Source organism: Choloepus didactylus, chromosome 8, assembly GCF_015220235.1.
Source record: "Choloepus didactylus isolate mChoDid1 chromosome 8, mChoDid1.pri, whole genome shotgun sequence".
Lineage (NCBI taxonomy): Eukaryota > Metazoa > Chordata > Mammalia > Pilosa > Megalonychidae > Choloepus > Choloepus didactylus.
The window spans coordinates 123,424,706-123,450,181 of NC_051314.1; the positions used below are offsets into that span (position 1 = coordinate 123,424,706).

General features: G+C 38.0%; 1 pseudogene; it reads left to right on the forward strand.

Moving 5' to 3' along the window:
- Nucleotides 1–4,612: 4,612 nt before the first annotated feature.
- Nucleotides 4,613–9,324, forward strand: LOC119542250 (annotated as a pseudogene).
- Nucleotides 9,325–25,476: the final 16,152 nt, after the last annotated feature.

Genomic DNA, 25,476 nt, shown 5'->3' on the forward strand with positions numbered 1-25,476 from the left:
TCTTATCTCAACTTCTTTACTTTCCATTACAGATTACTGTACTTAACTGCATAGATTGTTGTTACTGCCTAATGTTTTTCATAACACAAAAAGACAAGTGCTGAGATTTTAAAACTGTTATGAATTTTACAGATGTTCATGTCTATCCTACCTATTATATTAATGAGGAAACAGATACAGAGAGAATACATGTGCCATTTTTAAAAAGAGTGATACTTGATGGGAAGAAGACTTTAATGGTTAAGGGGATTGGATTACACTTGTGGTTGTCATTGACTCTCCATGTCTTTGCTAACCTCCAGAAGGAAAGTTGTAAGTGATTTCTGAAGTCCCCTGCAGCTCTCAAAGTCTATGATGTTTCCTACCATCACATAACTGCGTAGTGGCAGAATCTTGGCTAACGTCTTTTCTCTTGCTTCATACATCAGAAACTCAAAAAAAGGAGCTTTAGAAGGGAACTTAAATCTTCCCACCATACTAAAGGCCTTCCCATTTTAATTTTTCTCATTACTTCTCTGTTTTTCATCAATGTCTCCTTTCTATCACTCACACACAAGTTGTAGGCATTATGCAATTTTAAAACTTTCATTATCTGAATGGAAAACAAGTGGTATGTTTTGAATTCTGCAGTTGGGAAAATAAAAACTAAAAAAAAATCTATTTATTCTGGAATAGATATCTTGCGTATCCACTGTTCAAAAAATATGTCAAATTTTGGGTGGATGTTCTAGTTTGTTAATGCTGCCAGCATGCAAAACACCAGAGATGGACTGGCTTTTATAAAGGGAGTTTATCTGGTTACATAGTCATAGTCTTAAGGCCATGAAGTGTCCAAGGTAACTCATCAACAATTGGGTACCTTCGCTAGAGGATGGCCAATGGTATCCAGAAAAACCTCTGTTAGCTGGGAAGGCACGTAGCTGGCGTCTACTCCAAAGTTCTGGTTTCAAAATGCTTTCTCCCAGGGCACTCCTCTCTTAGCTTCTTCAGAGCAAGAGTCTGCTTTCAACGGCCGTCTTCAAACTGTCTCTCATCTGCAGCTACTCTCTCATCTTCTGTGCATTCTTCGAAGTGTCCCTCTTGGCTGTAGCTCCTCTTCAAAATGTCACTCTCAGCTGCACTGAGTTCCTTCTGTTTGTCAGCTCATTTATAAGCTCCAGTGATTTAATTTAGACCCACCCTGAATGGGTGGGGTTACAACTCCATGGAAACTATCCAATCAGAGTCATCACCCACAGTTGGGTGGGACACATCTCCACAGAAACACTCCAAGAATTACAATCTAATCAACACTGATATGTCTGCCCACACAAGATTACATCAAAGAATATGGCCTTTTCTGGGGGACATAATACATTCAAACCAGCACATTGGAAAACAAATGATAATGTGAATTTATTGTATTTGGAGGCATAATAAAATTTCTGAAAAAAATTGATATCTAGTTACCCACATAATTCAATGCTAAAGTGAATTATAAATTCAAGTACATCCTAAAATGAACAAAACAGCTTCTCAGTATTCTATTCCCTAAACATGAAAATTTATAATACTTTCTAATGACAAAATCTTGAACACATCAAAAATCCAAAGCATAATTTCATTTGTGCCAATTAGGAAATAAGTTATTTAGGAAAACAGTTTAGACAAAAACATCATTATGAAGTACCATGTGATAAAAGTGAGATTTTGATGGGTTTGACACTTTTGGGGGAGAAACCCTCAGTGACACTCGTAAAAGAACAGAAATATGAAAAAAATATTCCCTTCATGGGCAGTGTCCATTTCCAACTCTTTGGAATGATGCCCTTTTGCAACCTTCTGTAGCCATTCAGGATAAGGCTTTCTAAGTCCAGCCATTTAGTCCAGAACTCATTCCAAACTTCAACCTTTATCTCCTCCTCTACTTGCTATATCTGAAATCAAGTGCCCCTAAAGCATGAATCATAAGAAACTTTTACATTGGAACTACCCCAAGAAGTTAGATTATCTGTCACTGTCATTTGCTATCTCAGTATTAGATAATTTGATTAGGTCCACTTATTGCTGGATTTGATAGCTGTTGAGATCATCTCTGAAACTCAAACTATGAGGGTACGATTCCATGAGGAAGCATGTCTAACCAGATTATAGGCAGAATAAAATATATTAGGTCTAAGGAGAAATTTTTGGTTACAGTATTTGAGTTAATGTTTATAAACAATAAGCTTATCTCAACTCCAAGCCATGCCAAAACAGACTCTTGGGATGAAATTCAAGGTCTGCCATCCATTTTTCCAGCGTTATCTTCCACTGTGTGCCTCTGTGCAGCCGATAATCCAAGCACACTGACTCCTTACCCTTCTCCAAACATATCTTGACCTTTTATGACTTCATGGTTTCATGCATGTTGCCCCATAAGCCTGAGATGCTCTTAACACCCAATTCCATCACTCTTTGCGTAGAAAAATCCTAGTAAATGTAGAAGGCTTTAACAAAAGCTAATTCCTTAATTATTTTTTTCCTTAAACCTCTCTTCCTCTCACAATGTATAATTTCTTTCTTTCAACTTTTCTGAAATATAATATAGTTCTTTCTGTGTTATATCATAGTTCTTGTGTTTTTAAGGCTCTTCCACTTCTTTTGCTGGAGTTGGGAAAACTTGGCAATTAAAGAAAATAAAGAGATAGTTGCAGACTAGTTTTAAGTAAAGTAAGCTTAGAATAGGTTGTTCTTAGCAGAATAATGATCTGTTTATGTTCTTGTAAAAGGATCCTGAGGATGGACAAATGAGATTTCTTCCATTTATTTTCTATATCACACGCTTGAATATGAACTCTATTTTACTTCTGTTTTAACTCCCCACCAAACTATTCCACAGAGCTCTTCACTGTATATGGTGTTGCCTAAAAAGGTAGGTATAGTAGAAAAATACCCACTGGAAAAATAAAAAAGAAAATGTTATTGATGAATTAGTCTTGCTTTTTTCTTTCTTTCTTTTTCTCCTTTTCTCCTTCCTCCCTCACCCCCTCTTTCTCTCTTTCTTTTCCTTCCTTCCTCCTCCCTCCCTTCCTTTCTTCCCTCCTTCCTTTCCTTCCACCCTCTCTCCCTCTTTCCTTCCTTTTTACCATTATCTCTAATCCACAGATGTGTAGGCAGCTAACATCAGATATGGGTAAACATGAGAAATTTTTCTTCCATACCAAACAGCTTGGAAAATAAAAATTCAATTCACAGGTAAAAATACAATTCTAAAAAAATTAATTTGGGGTTCCATATTAATTATATAGGGGTTCTAAACACTAATAGAATCATGAAGCCACTAATGTATCTGGGTCTGTTGGGACAGTCCTTTAGCCTCCTCCTTGGCAGCAATGCAAGCTCACTTTAGCAACTGTCTCTGATGAACTCCATTCTGCCACCTTGTGGTCTTATTTATTTTTTTATTTGCAGCATCTCTTGCTCCCCTTCAACACGCCAAAGAAGAAGAAAGAAAGAAAAAATCAGCATTAATCAGGACAGATTTACCCAGATCCATCCCCACCCCCATTTACTTCCCTTGTAACACTCTATTTCCTTCATAATATATGAAATTGGATTTTTCCATTGTTTGTTTCCTTGTTATTACTGTTATCATCTTTTGAGCAAGGATTTTCTTAGTATTGCTTACCAATGCATGGTTATAGCACATAGTATACAAATAAATAGATTATTATATAAGCAATTTTATTTATGGACTTGGCTCAGGTAGTCGATCTGTGCTAGGGATCTCTAATGCAGTTGCTACGAGGCAGTGGCTGGGGCTGCAGTTGTCGCAAAGCCTTCCTCAATTGCACATATGGCCAAATACCTTTATGTGACCTGTGCTTCCTCCCAATATAGTGACTGAGTTCCAAGAAGGAGTTTGCCAAAAGGACCATTTTTCAAAAAATAAAGCACAAGCACAGAATGACCTGTCAACATTTAGCAGGTGCCCCACTTAAGAAAGCTAGGACCCAAATCTGGTCTCCCAGATGTGAAGCCAATTGCACTTTCTGTCTCAATACAATCTATCAGGTTCATTTCAAAATAAACATTGGGCACTTTAAAATCCGACTTTACTTTGGATTTATCCATTGTGCATCATGGAAAGTTTTCAGTGTTCACCTTTAGGAGATAAGTACCTTGTACACAGCTAAAATTTCTCAGGTAGAAGCCATTCAAATAGGCCTGGTCTCCAAATGTAATTCCAACTTGGGCTTAAATTGCTCTCCAGAGAGCTTGTCTTCTTCACTAGTTTCTGTTCAGCTTTTTTTTTTTCAAATAAATTAGTATTGATTTTCAGGCTCAAAGCATGAAAAGTAATAAATATCCAATTTGTTGTTCGGTGCTCAAATGAAGAACACGGAACGTTTTAAAATGGTGATTAATTTGTAGAAAGAAGCCAGGGGATTTTACCAGCCATGGTTTTTACCAGCTAAATTATTTTTACCAGCCAAGTAAATGTGACTTTTTACTTAAAAAAAAAATTTTTTTTTTCTAGCTAAGTGACTCAAGGGACTTTTGCCAGCAATGGTGGGGTGGGTCAAGAATATAAACTTCAAAAGCACAGTTATCTTTTTGCCTGTTTCTCCACAGGTATTTCCCAAAAAATGCGAAAAATGCCTGACACTTGACAGGCACTCAATAAAGACTGAATGAATGAAGGTACAAAAGGAAGAGGTATAAATGTTCAATTGCAGAGTTGCAACTCTGTCAGAAATTGTGGTCCCCTGGGTAGTTAACGGAACCATTGTTCAGGAAGTGCTATGTGTGGTGAAAACGCCTTTGTTCGTGCTATTTTTTGGTATTGAATGCCTTTATTTCTTCTTTTCCTGTTGAAAACTTTGAATAATTTTTAGGACTCAAATTAAGTCTATTTTCTATGAGCTGCTGTGATTGTTTCAGACAGCAGTTAAGCGCTCTTCTCTGAAATCTTGTTGCACTTTTAATCTAAATCATATACTTAGTATTAAATATAGTCTCTTTCAATTTCTTTTGCACTTGACTTTTTTATCATGTTAAAACAAATGCAGGTCTTGAGGGCCATTTCTTGTACATCTTTTAGATTCTTCATACTACTTAGCACTGGCTTAGTGTCAGTCAGAAGGACAGACACCTAAAGAGATGTCAACCCACTCCAAAATAGGTGTTGGGGTCACCAGCAAAAGCAGGACTCACACAGGCTCTGGTGGAAAGATGTTTTTCTCACAGAGAGAAGAGAGAGAGCAAGGTCAGCTGCACTAGTGGTGTCTGTTCCCCATAGCCAGGGGTTCTGCAGCCGTGGTGTATGCAGGGAGATGTTCTATGCACAGCACCCCTCCCTGTGCTGCCTCGGTGGAGGAACCCATCCCTCCCCATCAGGCACAGACATACCACCAGGGTGTGAGCTGGATGTCATAAAACATGCCCACTAGAGTCAGACTGTCTCCAGTGACTCTTTCCATATGCTTGGGGCAAATGTATTTGTGGGTCCCAGACAAAGGCAGCAGGCCAGTCTAAGACTGTGTCCTACCACACTTAGCACATAATTGTGCTGCTTCTAGCTTATCAATAGTCTTTCCTAAATCAGGATCCATTGCAGGTATCAGTCAGAGACAGACAAAAACATTCCAGAGGAATAATTGTTAAAACAAAGCAAAATAACCTCCAAAATTTCTAATCAATCAAATCAGAGCAAACAAATCCTCTGTGAAGTACTCAAAAACATTTCAAATTTAATGAATGGATCAATATAATGCTAAAATAAAATTATAATAGAAATGATAATTATAAGCACCACTATATTTACTGTCTGTGCCAGATTTTGCTGCATAACAAATCATGTCCAAACTCAGTGACTTACACACCACCATTTATATGTGCTCATGAGGCAACAGGTTAGCTGGAAGTTTCTGCTGATCTGGGCCAGGCCTGGCTGATTTTGTCTGGGCTCACTCCTGCCGCCACAGGGTGCTGACAGTTGGCTGGGGACAGGTTAGTCGAGAACAGCTGCCATCACCTATGGGGCAGTTGGTTCGCTCTTCTTTTGGTTGGCAGATCTATGAACTTCCCATCTTCCATCAGCTTAGCCCAAGTTGTTGGTAGGGTGCTGGGCAGAATTGCAAAGATAGAGTGGTGTTGGTTTACAACCGAATACTCTCACTACCCCCAAATTCTGTTGGCCAAATCAAGCCAAAAATCCAGATCAGATTCAAGGAGTAGGGAAACGGACTTTTCATTTTGATGGGATGAAGTACAAAGTTATATTGCAAAGGGCAGGGATATAAGGAGGGGTAGCGATCAGTGCTGGTTTTTTGATTCAATATACATGTAATCTTTTAAAAGTATTTTTCTTTGTTCCACACTCCACAGAGTATATAATGAAAAGTTTCTTCTGTTATTTGGGAGGTTGGAATAGATGTCCTCAAAGATGTTTTGCAATGGTAGAATTCAACAATTCTATGATTTCAACCACAGAAATTGAGAAAGAGAGACAGAGAGAGAGAGAGGGAGGGAGAGAAAGGGAGAGAGAAGGAGGGAGGGATGCAAGGAGGGAGAAAAGGGACTTTCAAGCAATCTAATGTGTTAATTTGCTTGAAAAAATGCTTTTCCTAAAAAAAAATGACTTTAATTTTGAGGAGAAAAAGAAAGTTGCAAATAGTTTTAGAACAGTGGGAATGATAAAGTGATAATGAAGGGAAAATATGGATTGTTTAAAGCAACCGGAAGTAGTATGAGGACACCAGCCTCCTGGGAGTGGCATTTCAGAAAGTAGGAGTGGATCAGGGACAGGATGAATTGACTGCTATGCCAGAAAGATGAAGTTCCCAGGGTAATTTATTCAGAACTGTCTCTCTCTAATTTATTTTCTCATTAAAAAAAAATATATATCATTTAAATCTTGCAGGTCCTCAGCATCTTCTCCATTGCCCACGGCCTCTCCATCACTTATTGTCCTCATCACGGACCCTGTCCCTCTATCAAATGAGACAGTAATAGAAGCAGGTCTGGAGCAGGGGCTTTAATTAACGAGACCTATGGTGATAATGACAGAAATCCAGTGTACGTATTTTACAAACACCTGCCCCTGTGCTGCAGATTTGGTGCACAGAGACATTTTGTAGCATTAATAATCACATATATACATATTGTAAGAGGAAACTATTCTTCCATCTCCATAGAAATCTACTCGAGGCACAGAATGCCAACTGAATTTGGCAGTCATTTTCTTCTAGTGTCATTATCTTTGAGGACTATGGTTACCATATTCGAGTAGAACCAAAAGAGAAATAATTCTTTTTACAATTGGAAAGAAAGCCAGATTCCTGAACCCAATCCATTCACTTTACCTGTGGCAGCAATTCAGAGTTGCCCTGGATAAGGCCACAAAATTAATCGGTGATAGAGTCAGGACTAGAACCCAGAGTTCCCCCTAACTAGCAGTCCTTACTTCTTCCTGTTTTAATGTTCCTTCCACTTTCCAGCATAACTATTTGAATACGAACTTCTCAATTGTAGTCTGAATCTTCTCAGTGATTCCTGTCTTCTGAGATTCTTACACATTTCCCCTTCTAGAACTAGCCCTCAAGAGAATGTTATGTTAGGAAATATTCATTTCTGGTTGCCTCTTTCCCAAAGAAAGAAGAATGTTCTCATATTAATTGAAAAAGTGAATGCATCGGCGTCTGACGCTAAGTTGGGTGGGGTAGAGAGTAGGGGGCGGTGGTCGGGGTGGTGGGAGAAGGAGGAGGCAGTGAATCACTTATGAATGGCGCTGAAGCCTAAAGTCCAGGAGGGTGAGCGAGTGGTGTGCTCTCATGGGCCTCTGCTTTATGAAGCAAAGTGTGTAAAGATTGCCATAAAGTACAAACAACTGAAATACTTTATACATTACAGTGGTTGGAATAAAAACTGGATTGAATCGGCTCCAGAAAGCAGAATACTCAAATATGTGGACACCAATCTGCAGAAACAGAGAGAACTTTAAAAAGCCAATCAGGAGCAATACGCAGAGGGGAAGATGAGATGGGTTACCCCAGGAAAGAAGACATCTGTTCTGCAGCAGAAAAATGTTGAAGTGAAAACAAAAAAGAACAAACAGGAAACACCTGGAAATGGAGATGATGGCAGCACCAGTGAGATACCTCAGCCTGCTGGGAAGAAAACGGCGGGAGTAGCTCCTACTGTTGAAAATGAGGCAACTTTCACGAACAGAGTTGAAGTTACAGTAAAGATTCCTGAAGAAATAAAATCATGGCTTGTTGATGACTGGGACTTAATTACCAGGCAAAAACAGCTCTTTTGTCTTCCTGCCAAGAAGAATTTGGATTCCATTCTAGAGAATTATGCCAATTACAAGAAGTCTCGAGGAAACACAGACAGTAAGGAATATGCTGGTAATGAGGTCGTGGCAGGGATAAAAGAATACTTCAGTGTAATGTCGGGCACTCAGCTACTCTACAAATGTGAGAGACCACAGTATGCTGAAATCCTTGCTGATCACCCCAATGCACCCATGTCCCAGGTGTATGGAGCCGCACACCTGCTGAAATTAGTGGTACAAATTGGAGCAGTGTTGGCCTATACACCTTTGGGTGGAAGAGCCTTGCTTTATTACTGAACTATCTTCATGATTTTCTAAAGTATCTGGCAAAGAATTCTGCCTCTTTGTTTAGTGCCAGTGATTACGAAGTGACTCCTCCTGAGTACCATCGGAAACTGTGAGACTGCTGACTCACTTATGTATAAATCTCAATGAACACATTTTTGTTCCTAGTCCTCTGGTACAAATGATGTAGTTTGAAAATGTTAACATATAACAGAATTGATTGATGTATGTTTGTTTCTGTTTAATTTTAAATAGAGAAAATAAAAGGGATTATTCTCCTTTTTTCTTTTCTTTTCTTCCTTCCTTCCTTTTTCCTTTCTTTGCCTTCCTCCTTCAAAATTGCTGCCAGTGTATTCAGTGATGGACAACAGACAGACATGCTGTAGTGTTGTATGGCTCAATTGACAAAGTTGCTTTTGAAGGCTGGTGGTTCTATTCCTTTGACACTATGTACTTTTATAATGCCTGTTAATGCTATATGACAAAATGCTCTGATTAGTGCCAAAAGGCTCAATTCAGTGTACATAACTGAACATATTCATCCATTTGTGCTCTTTCTTTCTTTCTTTCTTTCTTTTTTTATGGTGCTTAAAGTAAAGAGCTCATCCATTGCAAGTCATCCATGTTGTTCCTTAGGCATTTTATCTTTGCTCAGATTGTTGAAGAATGGTGGCTTATCTTATGGTTTTTGTTTTTGTGTCTAATGCATATTTTAACATGATAGATGCAATGCATTCTGTAGCTACAGTTTTCTGGGAAAGACAATCTTTTAGGAATTGTTTTTCAGATCTTCAATAAGTTTTTTCTTTAAATTAAAAAAAAAAGTGAATCTATCGCCACCTTCTGGCCATAAAGCACTGCTGCATCTGTAAAAGTGCAGTTTTATTTCACATTTACAAAAAAAAGGGTTCAAGAATGGTCCATTAAATATCAGTATTTTACCAACCTAGATCAAATAATCATTGCACTTTTTTCCACATTTACTTAACTCTCTTACTTCCTATTATCTTTTTTCAGGATGATTTGAAAGTAAGTTGCTGACATTGTAAATAAATCCAAGAAAATAAAAAAAATTCAATATATTCTGAGATATATGTCATATCCAAATTTTCCCAAAATATCTTTTAAAGCCTTATTCCCCTCTCAATCCATGGTCTAATCAAAGTTATTAATCTATAATTTTGGTACATTAAAGTTCAGGACCAATTACTCATTCAACAAATACTGACTGACTTACAGTTCCAGACAATATTTTAGTGACTTGAAATAGAGCAATGAATAGACAAGAGAAAGATCCCAGGCCTTTTAGAGCTTACATGCTCTTTCAGTCAGATTGACAATAAACAATAAAAATAAATTGGAAAAAGTAGTAAATACTACAGAAGTAAAAGACAAAGGTAGAAGGGGTAAAGAATGTGAGTGGGGAAGGAGGAGCTAAGATGGCAGCATAGAGAGAAGTGGAAGACTGTTAGTCCCCCTGGAACAATTCATAAATGACCCCAAAACTGGTAAATAACCTGGAATAACTGCGGGGAGACAAATGAGACTGTCCACTCATCATACACCAGCCTGAATTGGGAGGAATGCCTGAGATCACAGCATCAAATCTGTAGGTAAAAACTGCAGACCCATGCCGAGAGCCGAGAGCCCCTCCCTCACGGAAGCTTCATGGTGCTAGAGAGCAGCACTCTCTCAGCCCAGCTCCAACTGGGGTTTTAATGTTAACTGTTCAATACAGACAGAAAATCCCCAACAAGCAGACAGAGGCTTTTGGTGACGACTGACTTGGGAGAGTCAGGGGACATATCTGTCTCAGGGTGGGGAGCCCAGAGGATTGGGAGCTATCTCTGGCCGAAGGGTGAATCTGGGAACTTTCTGTCCCTTTCTTTCTCTCTCAACCTGGGCAGCTCAGTGGAGAAACCCTCAGCCATTTTCAGCTCACAGCACTTCCCAGTAGAGAAAGTCTCAGCTATTTTAAAATCTCAGCACTCTGAGTCAGAGAAACACACAATCTATTTATATGCAAATGACCTCTCTGTATGGGGCATGTCTTCCCAAGAAGAAAGGGAGGGGCCCAGCTTTACTACCTGCCTTATCGGAACCAGGCCCCAAAGCCTGGGGGAGGAGAGCCATGGGCCACACTACCTTACACCAGCCCTGACAGGCTGACAGGTGCACCTGCTGGGCAGAAAAACACAGGGTGTGTCAATCCTCTAAGAAAAACCATCAAGGAAAGCATATATTTCCTCCTTCTGTGACCTGAGCCTGTTCTCCGCTGGGAAAACCTGATTGGGGTAGCCTAGGAGGTCAGATGCCTAGACAACAGAAAACTACAACCTACACTAGGAAAAATGAAGTTATGGCCCAGTCAAAGGAACAAACTTACACTTCAACTGAGATACAGGAATTTAAACAACTAATGCTAAATCAATTCAAAAAGTTTAGAAAAGATATGGCAAAAGAGATAAAGGCTATAAAGAAAACACTGGGCATACATAAGGCAGAAATCAAAAGCTCAAAAAAACAACTAGCAGAATCTATGGAAATGAAAGGCACAACACAAGAGATGAAAGACACAGTGGAAACATAAAACAGCAGATCTCAAGAGGCAGAAGAAAACACTCAGGAACTGGAGAACAAAACACCTGAAAGCCTACACACAAACAAGCAGATGGAGGAAAGAATGAAAAAATATGAGCAACGTCTCTGGGAACTTAAGGATGAAACAAAATACAAGAATGTACATATCATTGGTGTCCCAGAAGGAGAAGAGAAGGGAAAAGGGGCAGAAGCAGTAATAGAGGAAATAATCAATGAAAATTTCCCATCTCTTATGAAAGACATAAAATTACAGATCCAAGAAGTGCAGCATACTCCAAACAGAACAGATCTGAATAGGCCTATGCCAAGACACTTAATAATCAGATTATCAAACATTAAAGACAAAGAGAGAATCCTGAAAGCAGCAAGAGAAAAGCAATCCATCACATACAAAGGAAGCTTGATAAGACTATGCGTGGATCTCTCAGCAGAAACCATGGAGTCAAGAAGGAAGTGGTGTGATATATTTAAGATACTGAAAGAGAAAAACTGCCAACCAAGAATCCTATATCCAGCAAAACTGTCCTTCAAATATGAAGGAGAGCTCAAAATATTTTCCAACAAACAGACAATGAGAGACTTTGTGAACAAGACACCCACCCTACAGGAAATACTAAAGGGAGCACTACAGAATGATAGGAGAAGACAAGAGTGAGAGGTTTGGAACACAGTTTTTTTTGGGAGATGGTAGTACAGCAAGGTATGTACACAGAACAAAGATAACTATGAATATGGTTGAGAGAGGAAGGTTGGGAGCATGTGAGATACCAGAAGAAAGGAGGAAAGATAACTACTGGGACTGTGTAACTCAGTGAAATCTAGAGTATTCAACAATTGTGATAAAATGTACAAATATGTTCTTTCACGAGGGAGAACAAGCGAATGTCAACCTTGCAAGGTGTTAAAAATGGGGAAGCATTGGGGGAAGGATGCAATCAGCATAAACTAGAGACTATAAGTGACAGAATCATTGTATTATGCTTCCTTTAATGTAACAAAGGTGATATAACAAGGTAAATTCAGATAAGAGGGGGGATAGGGGAGGGGTGTGAGACACTTGACATTAGTGGTGTTGTCTGACTCTTTATTCTACTTTGATTTAAGGTTGTCTTTCCTTTTGCTATGTCCTAGCTGTCATTTTTTTTCCTCTTTCTTTTGCCTTTCTACCTTCTTTGACTCTCCATCCTGCCTTGTGGAAGAAATTTAGATGCCCTTATATAGATAGTGGTGAGGGTGGTGAACACATAAATATGTGACTATACAGGAAACCATCAATTGTTTACTTAAGATGGAATGTATGGCATGTGAACAAAACCATCTTAAAAAAAAAAAATGGGTTGATGACAAAAACTTGAAGACAATATACTGAGTGAAATGAGCCAGACACATAAGGACAAATATTGCAGGGTCTCACTGATAGGAACTAATTATAATATGTAAACTCATAGAAATGAAATATAAGGTACCAACATATAGAACAAGGCTAAAGAATGAGGAGCAGTTGCTTAGAATGGGCAGAATATTCAACTGGGATGAACTTAAATGTTTGGAAATGAACAGAGGTATCAGTAGCAAGATGTGAGAATAACTAACAGTGCTGAACGGTGCGTGAATGAGGTGGAAAGGGGAAGCTCAGAGTCATATATGTCAACAGAAGGAAAGTTGGAGGTCAAAAGATTGGAATGTATAAAACTGAATCCTATGGTGGGCAATGTCCATGATTAACTGTACAAATATTAGAAATCTCTTCCATGAACCAGAACAAATGTATGACACTAAAACTAGAAGTTAATAATAGAGAGGCATATAGGGAAAAAAATATATACCTATTGCAAACTATATACTACAGCTAGTATTTCAACATTCTTTCCTTAACAGTAACAAATGTGCCATACCAATACTATGAGTCAACAATGGAGCGGGGTTGGTTAAGGATATGGGAGGATTTGAGTTTCCTTTTTTTTTTTTTTCTTTTCTTCTTTTGCTCTATTTCTTGTCTGGAGTAATGAAAAGTTTCTAAAAATTGAACAAAAATTAAGTGTGGTGATGGATGCACAGCTGTATGAGGGTACCAGGGGCAACTGATCATACACTTTGGATCTTTCAATAACTGTATGGTATGTGAACAATCTCAATAAAAATGAAAAACTAAAAAAAAAAAAAAAAAAAGAATGTGAGTGGGGATGGTGGTGATGTAGATTGCTGGATTGAATACTGTGGTAAAGGTGGGACAAATGAACAAAGGCTTGAAGGGGCCGAATGAGCTAGCCAATAGAATGCTCCAGGGGAAGAGAACCTAAGCAGAAGGGTGACCCAGTGAGAGACAAAAGTAGGGCTGTTCTAGGAACAGCAAGAAGTGAGAGAAGTCAGAGTTTTAGGAAACGATACCAGAATTAGCAGGGCTAGATCATGAAATGTCCCATGGGCCATTATAATAAGGACTTTGGATTTTATTCTGAGAAAAAGATGGCCATAGTGGGACTTAGAAGAGAGAAGAGACTTGATCTGACTTATATTTTCATTCCAAAGGATCATTTTGGTTTCTGTATTGTCAGTAGCCTAGAGAGGGCAAAGTCAGAAGGAGGCTATTACTGTAACACAGGAAGGAGATGGTGGTGGCTCTTAGCTGTGTGAGCACAGTGAGGGTGGTGAGAGGCACTGGGATTCTGGATCCATGTGAAGGTAGGATTTATTAACAGATTGCTCTGGGATATGAGAGATGGAGGGCAGCCAAGGTTGAATCGAGATTTTATGGCCTGAGCATGGGAAAGTGAGGGCTACTTTCTATTGAAATGGGGAAGGCTCAAAGCAGATTTGTAAGGTACATTAGGAAATCCATTTTGGACAAGTTGAAATCTAGATGTCTGACAGATATACAGCTAGAGATTCCTAGCACATAATTTGATACATATGTTCAGACTTAGCGAGAGAGGTCCAGGCTTTGTGTAGAAATATGGCAGTTGTTAGCATATAAAGCTGTGGAACTCAAGGTCATTGAGGAAGTGAGTGTTGATAGAGAAGAGAAGAGGCCCAGGACTTACCCCTGGGGGCACCCAACATGCAAAGTTGGGGAGAAGTAGAGCGGCAAGCAAAGGACACAGAATGAGACACCAGTCAGGAGAAGAAAAATGAGAGGGCTGTGCTCTTCTAGACAAGTGAAGATAAGGAATTAAGAAGGACGAAGTACGTCAAATGCTGATTTTTTTCCAGGAAAGCTTTTATATGGCATACTTTCTTAAATCCATTGATAATTTGATAATTTGTTTGAGTGTAGAATTATGTCAAAATATTTCACACACACACACACAACTCTATAAATATTACCATGTAGCCTTTTATTATTTATTATCACATGTAAATGGAGATCACTTGGTGGTAAATCTGTATGAACTCCTGCCCATTAACTCCTTCCCCAGATCTACTCTCCTGCCTTTGCTTAAAATAGAATAGGCTATGACTAAGCATCAGTATCTCTTGGGAGAAAGCTTTTGCTTTTCAGGTTGTGGATGCAAATCCAAAGGCATGCCCAACTGCTCCATGTGTTTTGTTTACTCTTCTGCCCTTAACCCCATAAACAGCACTATTTGTGGAATTATGGCAGTGCATTCTGCACACACCCCTGGGATGAATGCTCTTCCAAACAGGGGCCATCAAATTCAGACCTGCCCCCTTTGCCTCATTTTTTGTTTACCCCGTCTGTACTATATCTCATATATGGAAGACAGATGCTATTCCTAGTTCTCAGCATGGATGTAAGTTTTGTTATTTGTTCGTTTACTTGTTTGCTTTTTAATTCTCCTTTAAATTCTGAGGCTTCTGGAAGAGAACAATCTTTTGGCTATGTTTTTACTCAGATTCCAGTCTTCAGCTAGCTATGTTGCTGGACTATTTCTACCCCTAATATTTTATTGTTTTTCAGGAAAGAAAGAAAGAAAGAAAATGAGAGAGAGAGAAAAGAAGAAGAAAGAAAAAAAAGTCTTTTTGTTTTAATGCAGAAGAATTCTAGCTCTATCCCTAAAATTTTTCTAGACTTTCCTTATGTATTAATGATACCTTAATAAACTTCTGAACAGTTGCCGTATACTATGGTTCCATCTACTGTCCTCTCCAAACCTTTTCTTCAAGGAGTAGAATGTAGTATAGGTTTGTTTTCTACTGATACAAATTGTGCCAATCTAGATTTGGTGCTGGGATATCTACCTTGACTTCCCTCATTGATGCCCACCAACCCAAGACCACCAGGAACATATCTGTGTTAATGCTGGATTTGTTGCTTGCTATGTCAAGGGAGAACATACACCATGGGGATCCATAGGTGCAAAGTTCTAACCAGTTTGGATATTTGAAAGCATTCACAATACTCCACAGAACATACTCAAGTAGAACTTTTATTTAAAGGCAGAAGATACAGTACAGCAATAGAACAAGAGTGCAGGCAAACATTCGGGCTCCTGGAGATGTCCAGGTGGAAACTCCCCAGGGGCCTTATTTGTACATGGTCCACATTCTGTCTCTGGGTTGAACCATCAAGATCTGTGTGAGGAATCATGGTTTGGGGAGAACTCAAGACAGAAGTTCTCATCTGGGTTTTTATGCCCCCTCTGGTCATGTTGTCAAACCAACCTGTCCTACTGGTTGTCAGCTGAAAACTGTCAGTCAGGGAACTGGCCCTAGGGTTCACCTGGGAATTTTGAATGTTGACCAGCAATTCATAAATCCCATTTCTCTTATCTTCATCAAATGTTAAAGCCAGACAACCAGGATTATCCAGAGATAGGGATACAGCTTTTCTGGTCTAGTTCAGCCCTAAGTTAACTCTATCATACACAAAGGAGCACCTCAGCAGGAGGTGTTTAGGAAGGCCCCTTGTAGGACATGGGCTTGTGTTAGGTGATTTGGGGGAGGGCTCAATAAATTGGGGCTTCTTCTGGATTGGATGTTGTCAGAAACGGGCAATTTGGTGATTGGGCATTATATAGGGGTAGGGTTAACTTGCAGCTGGCTATAATTAGGAAAGGAGCAGTTGTCAGTCACGTTAGCAGGGAAAAGAGATATTTGGTCATCTTTGTTGTTTGCCCAGTGTTCTGTTATTTGTCCATGCTCAGATATAATTAAAGAATGGCCTGTTTTTTGTCTCACTCCATCATGGTCCCAGTGTGACCTTGTATAATGTTTATATTCTGTGAGATAATTATGTTCAACAGGGGAACACCAGCTAGGAGCTCTCAGGGATGCTGTTTTCTTTCTCACCCCCCAATGTTGATCAAAGGCAGAAGAATTCAAGCCATAGGACTATAATCTGTGGTATCCATATCTTCACCTCTTCTACTTGGCTGGTTGTTACAATACCTGATAAAGTCCTTTCCTTTGGATCATTAAGAGTGGATTTCCTGTTATGTCTCTTTGAGAAGACTACATTTCCATGTTTCAGGTCATGAAGATACGTGCTCTAGAGATTATTTTAGGAAAGCTGCTTGTACCTGTTTAATAAGACTGGTTGTGTCAAGTCATGTCAGCTCACCATCCTAACTGTGTGGGTTGGTCTGTTATTAATTCATAAGGGGAGTCTGGACATTAAAGCTTAAGGCAATATCTTAGACCATGGAAGCTCTAGAGCCGATGAGAGCTTTGCTAATTTTAAGTTTTTGAATTCCATTTCTTCTCTCTACTTTTTGCTAAAGATTGAGAATGACAATGAATTTTTTGGAGTAAAAGTAAAAGCCCCACAAAGTAAATTCCTTTCTTAGTGAAACATAGTTCTCAAACAGAGCAAACAATAACCAAGCCTACTAGAACATGCCTACTTTTTGTATAGATATACTGATCTTTATCTCTAATTTGGGGACACTTGATGTAAATTTAAGAGAGGCCCATGTTCCAAGATTGAATTTGAATCTGTAATAGTGTGGCCTCCTTGATAATTTCCTTTTTTGTTTGTTTGTTTTTAAGTATAAACCATTATAAAACAAAATTAAATCAAAATTATTATCCAAGGGAATCTATAAAAGGTTTGTGTAAAGCATAATTTTCTAACAGTGATTAAACCATTAAGGGATTTTATTTTCCTAGGTAAGAAAAGGAAAGCCACTGCCTTTAGGGTCTTACATTGAAGGATAGAGATATGTCAACAAGAAAGAAAAGATGAAGGCTTTAATATAGTTCCAAGTCTTAATTTATCCCGTAAAGTATAGAAAGAATGTCCCCATTTGACAATAGTATTGAAATTGAGACTCCTAGAAACAAAATCTTTTCATAAATGGTTATACTAGTCTTCATGCTTAAGTATACTTCTTTTAATATGAAAAGTACACAATTATTGAAGCATATTTACATTATATTATTTAACTTATACATAGAATAAACTTGGGAAGATGAATGTTCTGTTAGATTTTTAGTTTTTTTCTTTTATCTTAAGCTTCGTATGTAAAAGTGTTCTCACAGTAGTTGTGAAATGAATTCTGAAGAATGACAAAAAACTTGGTTATTTTTATTATTCTTTCCTCATTGATTTGCATAAAATAAAGGAGCAAATGTGTTTCCTGGGGCCTTCCAAGAAACCCCCAAGTCAATTACACATAAAAAGAGTTTTATTATTCCTAATTTAGAGCTAAATTTGGAAAGGCAAAATTGAGTGTTTTCACAGGAACCAAGATATAAATACAATACTGCATTTTGAAAACACATTACAATAAGAAGCACAAATTAATAGGACATTTTTTAAAAGGAAGTTTTTATTAAAATACATCAAGAAAAGATAAATAGAATATAATGGTGACACAAAGAGCATCTCTTATCTGGCCACAGAAAAAGTCATTTTACAGGTAAAATTACAAATTCAAATTTTACTCATTATGTGCACTATTTATGTAAAAATTTACAGTAAAGGTTTTATTAACATATTTCTGTATGTGTATTTATACATATACAGATATATAAGCATGCAAATTTTGACAACTTTAACCAAAGATTTAAAATGTAATTAACTTATCAGTATATTAAGTATAAAAAGTCTATATTATACTAAATTTACTATTTTAATAAAATTTAAAATGTTCTTAATAAACATACAAATCATAATAATTATCTATATGCTTTTGCATGTTTCTCTGTAAGCTTTGGACCAATTATGTTCAATCATTGGCATTCATTTCCATGTTTAAATATGTTGATAATTATTTACATTAAATTTTCCTGGTAAAATTGCTGTTGTGGGTTTTATCTCCTGACTGGACTCTGACTCATACAAACACTGAACTAGATTTATCATTAATTCAGGCTGACAACACTTGGCAGTATCAATATATTTTCAGGACTTGAATGCAAAAAAATACTCTGTTATAAAGCTTACTCAATATTCAAAAACAATTATGATCTACAGTTACCAGGCCTGTCTGAACAAATACAATTAAATATGTATGTCTTCAGGCTAAATTCTGTGCTTCTATTTCAAACCAATTACAAATTGGGAGGAACTTCCTGGGAAGATGGTGGAGTAGGGTTCTCCAAGGCTCACTTTTCCTCCAAAACAGCTAGTGGACTGGCAGGAATTGTCTGAAACAACTGTTCTGAGGCTCTGAAGGCCACGAGAGCCCTGTACAGCATCCAGGGAAGAGCAGGAGGAGGAGAATGAGAGACTGCAGTAAAGAACTGTGAGAAGCTCACTCCCTGGCACTTGACAGTGCCCATTTCCCACTCTCAAGATGGGCTGCCTCAGGGTCAGGTCCCTGGATGGCTGCTGCAGATGGAAAGGGATGTGGACATCCTCTTTCTCAAGAACAGGGTGGACACATGACTGAGCACTGATCACAGCTTTTGACTGGCAAATTCGGATCACTGGGTCCTGGCTCTGACCTGCTATTTCAGCTCACCCTGGAGAGGGATGACTATGGTCGTAGTTTCAACCCTACCCTGACAGGGACAGAGGCAGTGGAGGTTTAAAAACACAGTGCCTCCTTAGAGCTGCAGGGAAGTATGCTGAAGGTTGCCATATGCTGGGAAGGCCAGGAAAGTGCAGCTTTGTGGACTTACCAAAACAGCTTGTGGTGCCTTCCTGGCTCTCTCCCTAGGGGTCATTGGAGGTGGTCTGCACCCCCTTCAAGGGTCTCTAGCCCTGTTTTGGCTAGGAAGTACTGACTTGAGAAAGTCCTCTCAGGGGTGACCCTATCCCAGAATTTACCTTCCATGCAAAAAGCAGCTGAGAGGCACAGAAAGTAGTGTAGAAAAATACATAGAGGCAAAACAAAAACAAAAGAACAGATCAAGATTCCCAGAGAAGGAACAGAGGAAAGAAAGCTTTCTCTTGGGAGTGAAACAATTGCAGAAATAGTGCAATCTTAAAATTTGTACCACATATCCAGGGCAAGAATCAGATGAAGGAGAGCTGAAAAAAATCTGATCAGTTAAACATGGGCAATTCTAAAGGTCTAGAATAAATTTAACCAAGGCTCAAAGAAGAGCCTTAACACAAAGCCAATCAACAATAAAACCCTGGACAAGAGAGAGAAACTGACCATTAGAGTAAATTCATCAAGAAAATTGGATGCCTAGGCATCAGCAAAAAAATTACAAGCCATGTTGAGAAACAGGTTGGTATGACCCAGTCAAAGGAACAAATTAAAACTTCAGAGGAGACACAGAATTTGGAAAAACTAGTCAAAGCTGTTCAAACAAATTTCCTAAATCAATTCAAAAAGATGAAGGAAAATATGACTAAAGAGATAAAGGGTAAAGGGTATTAAGATGACAATGTGTGAGCATAAAGAAGAATTTAAAAGTATACAAAGAAACGTAAGAAAAATTATGGGAATGACAGTCACAATAGAAGAGATTAAACATACACAAGAGGCATACAAAGCAGATTTGAACAGACAGAAGAAAGAATCAGTGAACAAGAAGACAGGACAATCTAAATCTTACAGACAGAAGAACAGATAGAGAAAGGAAAGGAAAAAGTTAAGCAGGGTCTCAGGGATTTTAATGAAAGCATGAAGGGCACAAACATATGTGTAATGGGTGTCCCAGGAAGAGAAGAGAATGGAAAGGGGGCAGAAAGTATATATTGAGGAAATAATGGCTAAAAATTTCCCAACTCTTATGGAAGGCATAAATATACATGCCCAAGAAGGGCAGCATACTCCAAACAGAATAAAGCCTAATAGAACTACTATAAGACACCTACTAACCACAATGTCAAATGCCAAAGATAGAGAGAGAATCCTGAAAGCAGCACATACAAGAGAACTGCAATAAGACTAAATACCAAGTTCTCATTAGAAACTATGGAGGTAAGAAATTATGGTATGATAATATATAAGGTATTGAAACAGAAAACTGCCAGTCAAGAATTCTGTATCTGGCAAAACTATCCTTCAAAACTGAGGCACAGTTTAAAATATTCACAAATAAACAGAAGCTGAAAACATTTGTTAAAAAGAGACAGCCCCTACAAGATATACTAAAGAGAGCTCTGCAGGCTGAAAGGAAAAGATAGGAGAGAGAGGCTTGGAGTAGAGTGTAAAAATGAAGATCATCAGTAGGGATAACCAAAAGGGTAAAAGAGATGAAAATAAGATATGATATATAAAAACAAAAGAATCAAATATTTGAAGTAAGTACTTCCTTTACAGTAATAACATTGAATTTTAATGGATTAAACTCCCCGATCAAAAGACATAGATTGGCAGAATGAAAAAAAAAAGTATGATCCAACTATATTCTGTCTACAAGAGACTCACCTTAGACCCTAAGACACAACTAGGTTGAGAGTGAAAGGTTGGACAAAGATAGTCCGCAAAACAGTAAATAAAAAAATCCAGGGTAGCTATACTGATATTGGACAACATAGAGTTTAAATTCAAAACTGATAAGAGAAAAAAAGGGCACTATATTTTACGAAAAGGGTCCATCCACCAAAAAATAACAGTCATAAATACTTATACACCTAACCATGGTTTCCCCAAAATATATGAGGCAAACACTGGCAAAACTGAAGGGAAAAATAGACATTTCTTCAATAGTTTTTGGAGATTTCAATATACCACTCTTATCAATGGATAGAACATGTAGACAAAAAATCAATAAGGAAACAGAGAGTTTGAATAATATGATAAATGAACTAGACCTAAGAGATATGTACAAAACATTGCACTCCCAAACATCAGGATATTTACTCTCCTCAAATGCTCGTGGATCACTCTCCAGCACAGACTACATGTTGGGTCACAAAACAAATCTCAACAAATTTAAAAAGATTGAAATTGAACAAAGCCATTTCTCTGGCCAAAATGGAGTGAAGCTGGAAATCAATAACAGGTGGAGAACCAGAAAAATCACAAATATAGGGAGGTTAAGCAACACACTCTTAAATAATTAATGGGTCAAAGAAGAAACCACAAAATAAATAAGTAAAATCTTGAGATGATTGAAAACAAGAACACAATATATCAAAACTTATGGGATGTAGTGAAGGCAGAACTGAGAAGAAAATTTACAGCCCTAAATGCCTACATTAAAAAAGAAGAAGGAGCTAAAATCAAAGACCTAACAGAACACCTAGAGGAACTAGAGAAATAACAGCAAATTAACACCAAAGTAAGCAAATGGAAAGAAATAACAAAGATTAAAGCAGAAATAAATGAAATTGAGGATTAATAAATAATAGTGAGAATTAACAAACCCCAAAGTTGGTTCTTTGAAAAGATCAATAAAATTGACAAACCCTTAGAAAGACTGACAAAGAAAAGAGAAAAGATGCAAATAAATAAAATCAGAAATGAGAAGGGAAATGTTACTACTGAATCCACAGAAATAAAAAGGATCATAAGAAGATACTATAAACAACTGTATGCCAACACATCAGACAACTTAGATGGAATGGAAAAATTCCTAGAAATACACAACTGACCAATACTGACTCTTGAAGAAATAGAAGACCTCAACAGATGAATTACTGGAAAGAGATCAAATCAATCATCAAACAACTCCCTACAAAGAGAAGCCCAGGACCAGATGGCTTCACAGGTGAATTCTACCAACCACTCCAAAAAGAACTAATGCCAATCTTGCTCAAACTCTTCCAAAAAACTGAAGAGGAACAAACACTCCCTAACTCATTTTATGAAGCCAGCATCACCCTGGTACCAAAGCCAGATAAAGACACTACAAGAAAAGAAAATTACAGAACAACTTCTCTTATGAATATAGATGCAAAAATCCTCAACAAAATACATGCAAATAGAATCTAGCAACACATTAAAAGACTTATACATCACAATCAAATGGGGCAAATAGAATCCCACAACACATTAAAAGATGTATACATCATGATCAAATGGGTTTTACCCCAGGTATGCAAGGGTGGTATAACACAAGAAAATCAACTAATGTAAAATACCACATTAACAAACTGAAAGGGAAAATACCACCTGATCATCACAGTTGATGCAGAAAAGGCATTTGACAAAATCCAGGATCCTTTCTTGATAAAAACACTTCGAAAGATAGGAATAAAAGGAAACCTCCTCAAAATGACAAAGGGCATATATGAAAAAACCATAGCTAACATCATACTGAATGGTGAAAGACTGTACGCTTTCCATCTAAGAAATCAAAGACCTAAATGTATGGTGGGACAGTCCATGTTTATGGCTTCGAAGACTAAATATCATTAAGATGTCAATTCTATCCAAATTGATTTACAGATTCAATGCAATCCCAATCAAGTTTCCAACAACCTACTTTTCCGAAATGTAAAAATCAATTATCAAATTTATTTGGAAGGATAAAGGGTCCTGTTTTAGTTTGCTAACACTGCCGGAATGCACAACACCAGAGATGGATTGGCTTTTATAAAAGGGGGTTTATTTGGTTACACAGTTACAGTTTTAAGGCCATAAAGTGTCCAAGGTAACACATCAGCAATCGGGTACCTTCACTGAAGGATGGCCAATGGTGTCCAGAAAACCTCTGTTAGCTGGGAAGGCGTGTGGCTGGCGTCTGCTCCAAAGTTCTGGTTTCAAAATGGCTTTCTCCCAGGACATTCTTCTCTAAGCTGCAGTTCCTCAAAAATGTCACTCTTAGTTGCACTTGGGGTATTTGTCCTCTCTTAGCTTCTCCAGAGCAAAAGTCTGTTTTCAATGGCTGTCTTCAAAATGTCTCTCAACTGCAGCTCCTGTGCTTTCTTCAAAATGTCCCTCTTGGCTGCAGCTCCTCTTCAAAATGTCACTCACAGCTGCACTGAGTCCCTCTGTCTGTCAGCTCATTTATAGGCTCCGGTGATTTAATTCAGACCCACCCTGAATGGGCGGGCCAACACCTCCATGGAAATTATCCAATCTGAGTCATCACCCACAGTTGGGTGGGGCACATCTCCATGGAAACACTCAGAAAATTACAATCTAGTTAACACTGATAGGTCTGCCCACACAAGATTACATCAAAGGTAATGGCATTTGGGGGGACATAATACATTCAAACTGGCACAGGCCCCAAATAGCCAAAGCCATCTCAAAAAAGAAGAGAAAAGTTGGAGGACTCACACTTCCTGACTTTAAAGTATGTTACAAAGTTACAGTGGTCAAAACAGCACAGTTCTAGCATAAATATAGATGTATTGACCAATAGAATTCAATTGAAAGTTCAGAAATAGACCAGCACATCTATGGTCAATTGATATTTGACAAGGCTGCCAAGCACACTCAACTGGGAAAGAATATTCTCTTCAACAAATAGCAATAGGAGAACTGTATATGCTTATTCAAAAGAATGAAAAAAGACCCCTATCTCACACCTAATACAAAAATTAACTCAAAATGGATCAAAAACTTAATATAAGAACCAGGACCATAAAACTCCTAGAAGAAAATACAGGGAAACATCATCAAGATCCTGTGGTATACAATGTTTCTCAAATTTTGCACCCAGAGCACAAGCAACAAAAGAAAAAATAGATAAATGGAACCTCCTGAAAATTAAAAACTTCTGTGCTTCAAAGGAACTTTGTCAAGAAAGTGGAAAGACAATCTACTCAATGGGAAAAAAATATGTGGAAACCACGTATCTGATAAGGGTTATCCAGAATATAAAAAGAAATCATACATCTCAACAATAAAAAGACAAACAACCAAATTTTAAAATGGGCAAAAGACTAGAACAGACATTTTTCCAAAGAGGAAATACAAATGACTAAAAAGCACATGAGAAGCAAGGGGACAAGATGGCAGCATAGTGAGTGTGGAATTCAGTTAGTCCTCTAGAGCAACCAGTAAATAGCCGGGAACAACTAATACATCCATGACATCCATGACCAGACACACTTCTTTTACCAGTCTGGAATGGGTGGCATGGCTGAGATCGCAGCATACAATTGTAAGTAAAGCTCCCCAAACAGACGAGTTGGTAGCCCTCCCCCACTGGCATGGCAGGCTGAGTTGAAGCACTACCATTTGGGGAAAATAAGCCATCTCAACTAGGAGAAGGGGAAGGTAGCTCAACCAAGCTCCAATTGCAGTTCGTTTTCAAAATTTAATTTTATTGAGATTGTTCACATATCATACAATTATCCAAAGTTCCAAAGTGCACAATCAATTGCCCATGGTACCATCATACAGCTGTGCATCCATCACAATTATTTTTTTTTCAATTTTTGGAACATTTTCATTACTCCAGAAAAGAAATAAAGAACAAAAAAGAAAACTCAACTTCTCCCATACCCCTAACCACCACCCCGTCATTATTGACTTATAGTATTGGTATAGTACATTTGTTACTGTTGATGAAATAATGTTAAAATGCTATTAACTGTAGTACATAGTTTCCAATAGGCATATTTTACCCTATATACCCCTCTATTATTAGGTTCTAGTTACACTGTCATACATTTGTTCTAGTTCATGAAAGAGGTTTCTAATATTTGTACAGTTAATCATGGGCATTGTCCACCGCAAGATTCACTGTTTTATACATTCCCATCTTTTAACCTCCAACTTTCCTTCTGGTGGCATACGTAACTCTAAGCTTCTCCTTTCCCCCACCTTCACACACCACTCAGCACTGTTAGTTATCCTCATAATAATGTGCTACTGTCACCTCTGTCCACTTCCAAAAATTTCAGTTCAACCTAGTTAAACATTCTGCTCATAATAAGCAACCACTCCCCATTATTTAGCCTCATTCTGAATCCTGTTAACTTATATTTCATGTCTGTGTGTTTACATACTATAATTAGTTCATATCAGTGAGACCATGCAACATTCGTCCTTATGTGTCTGACCTATTCCACTCAATGTAGT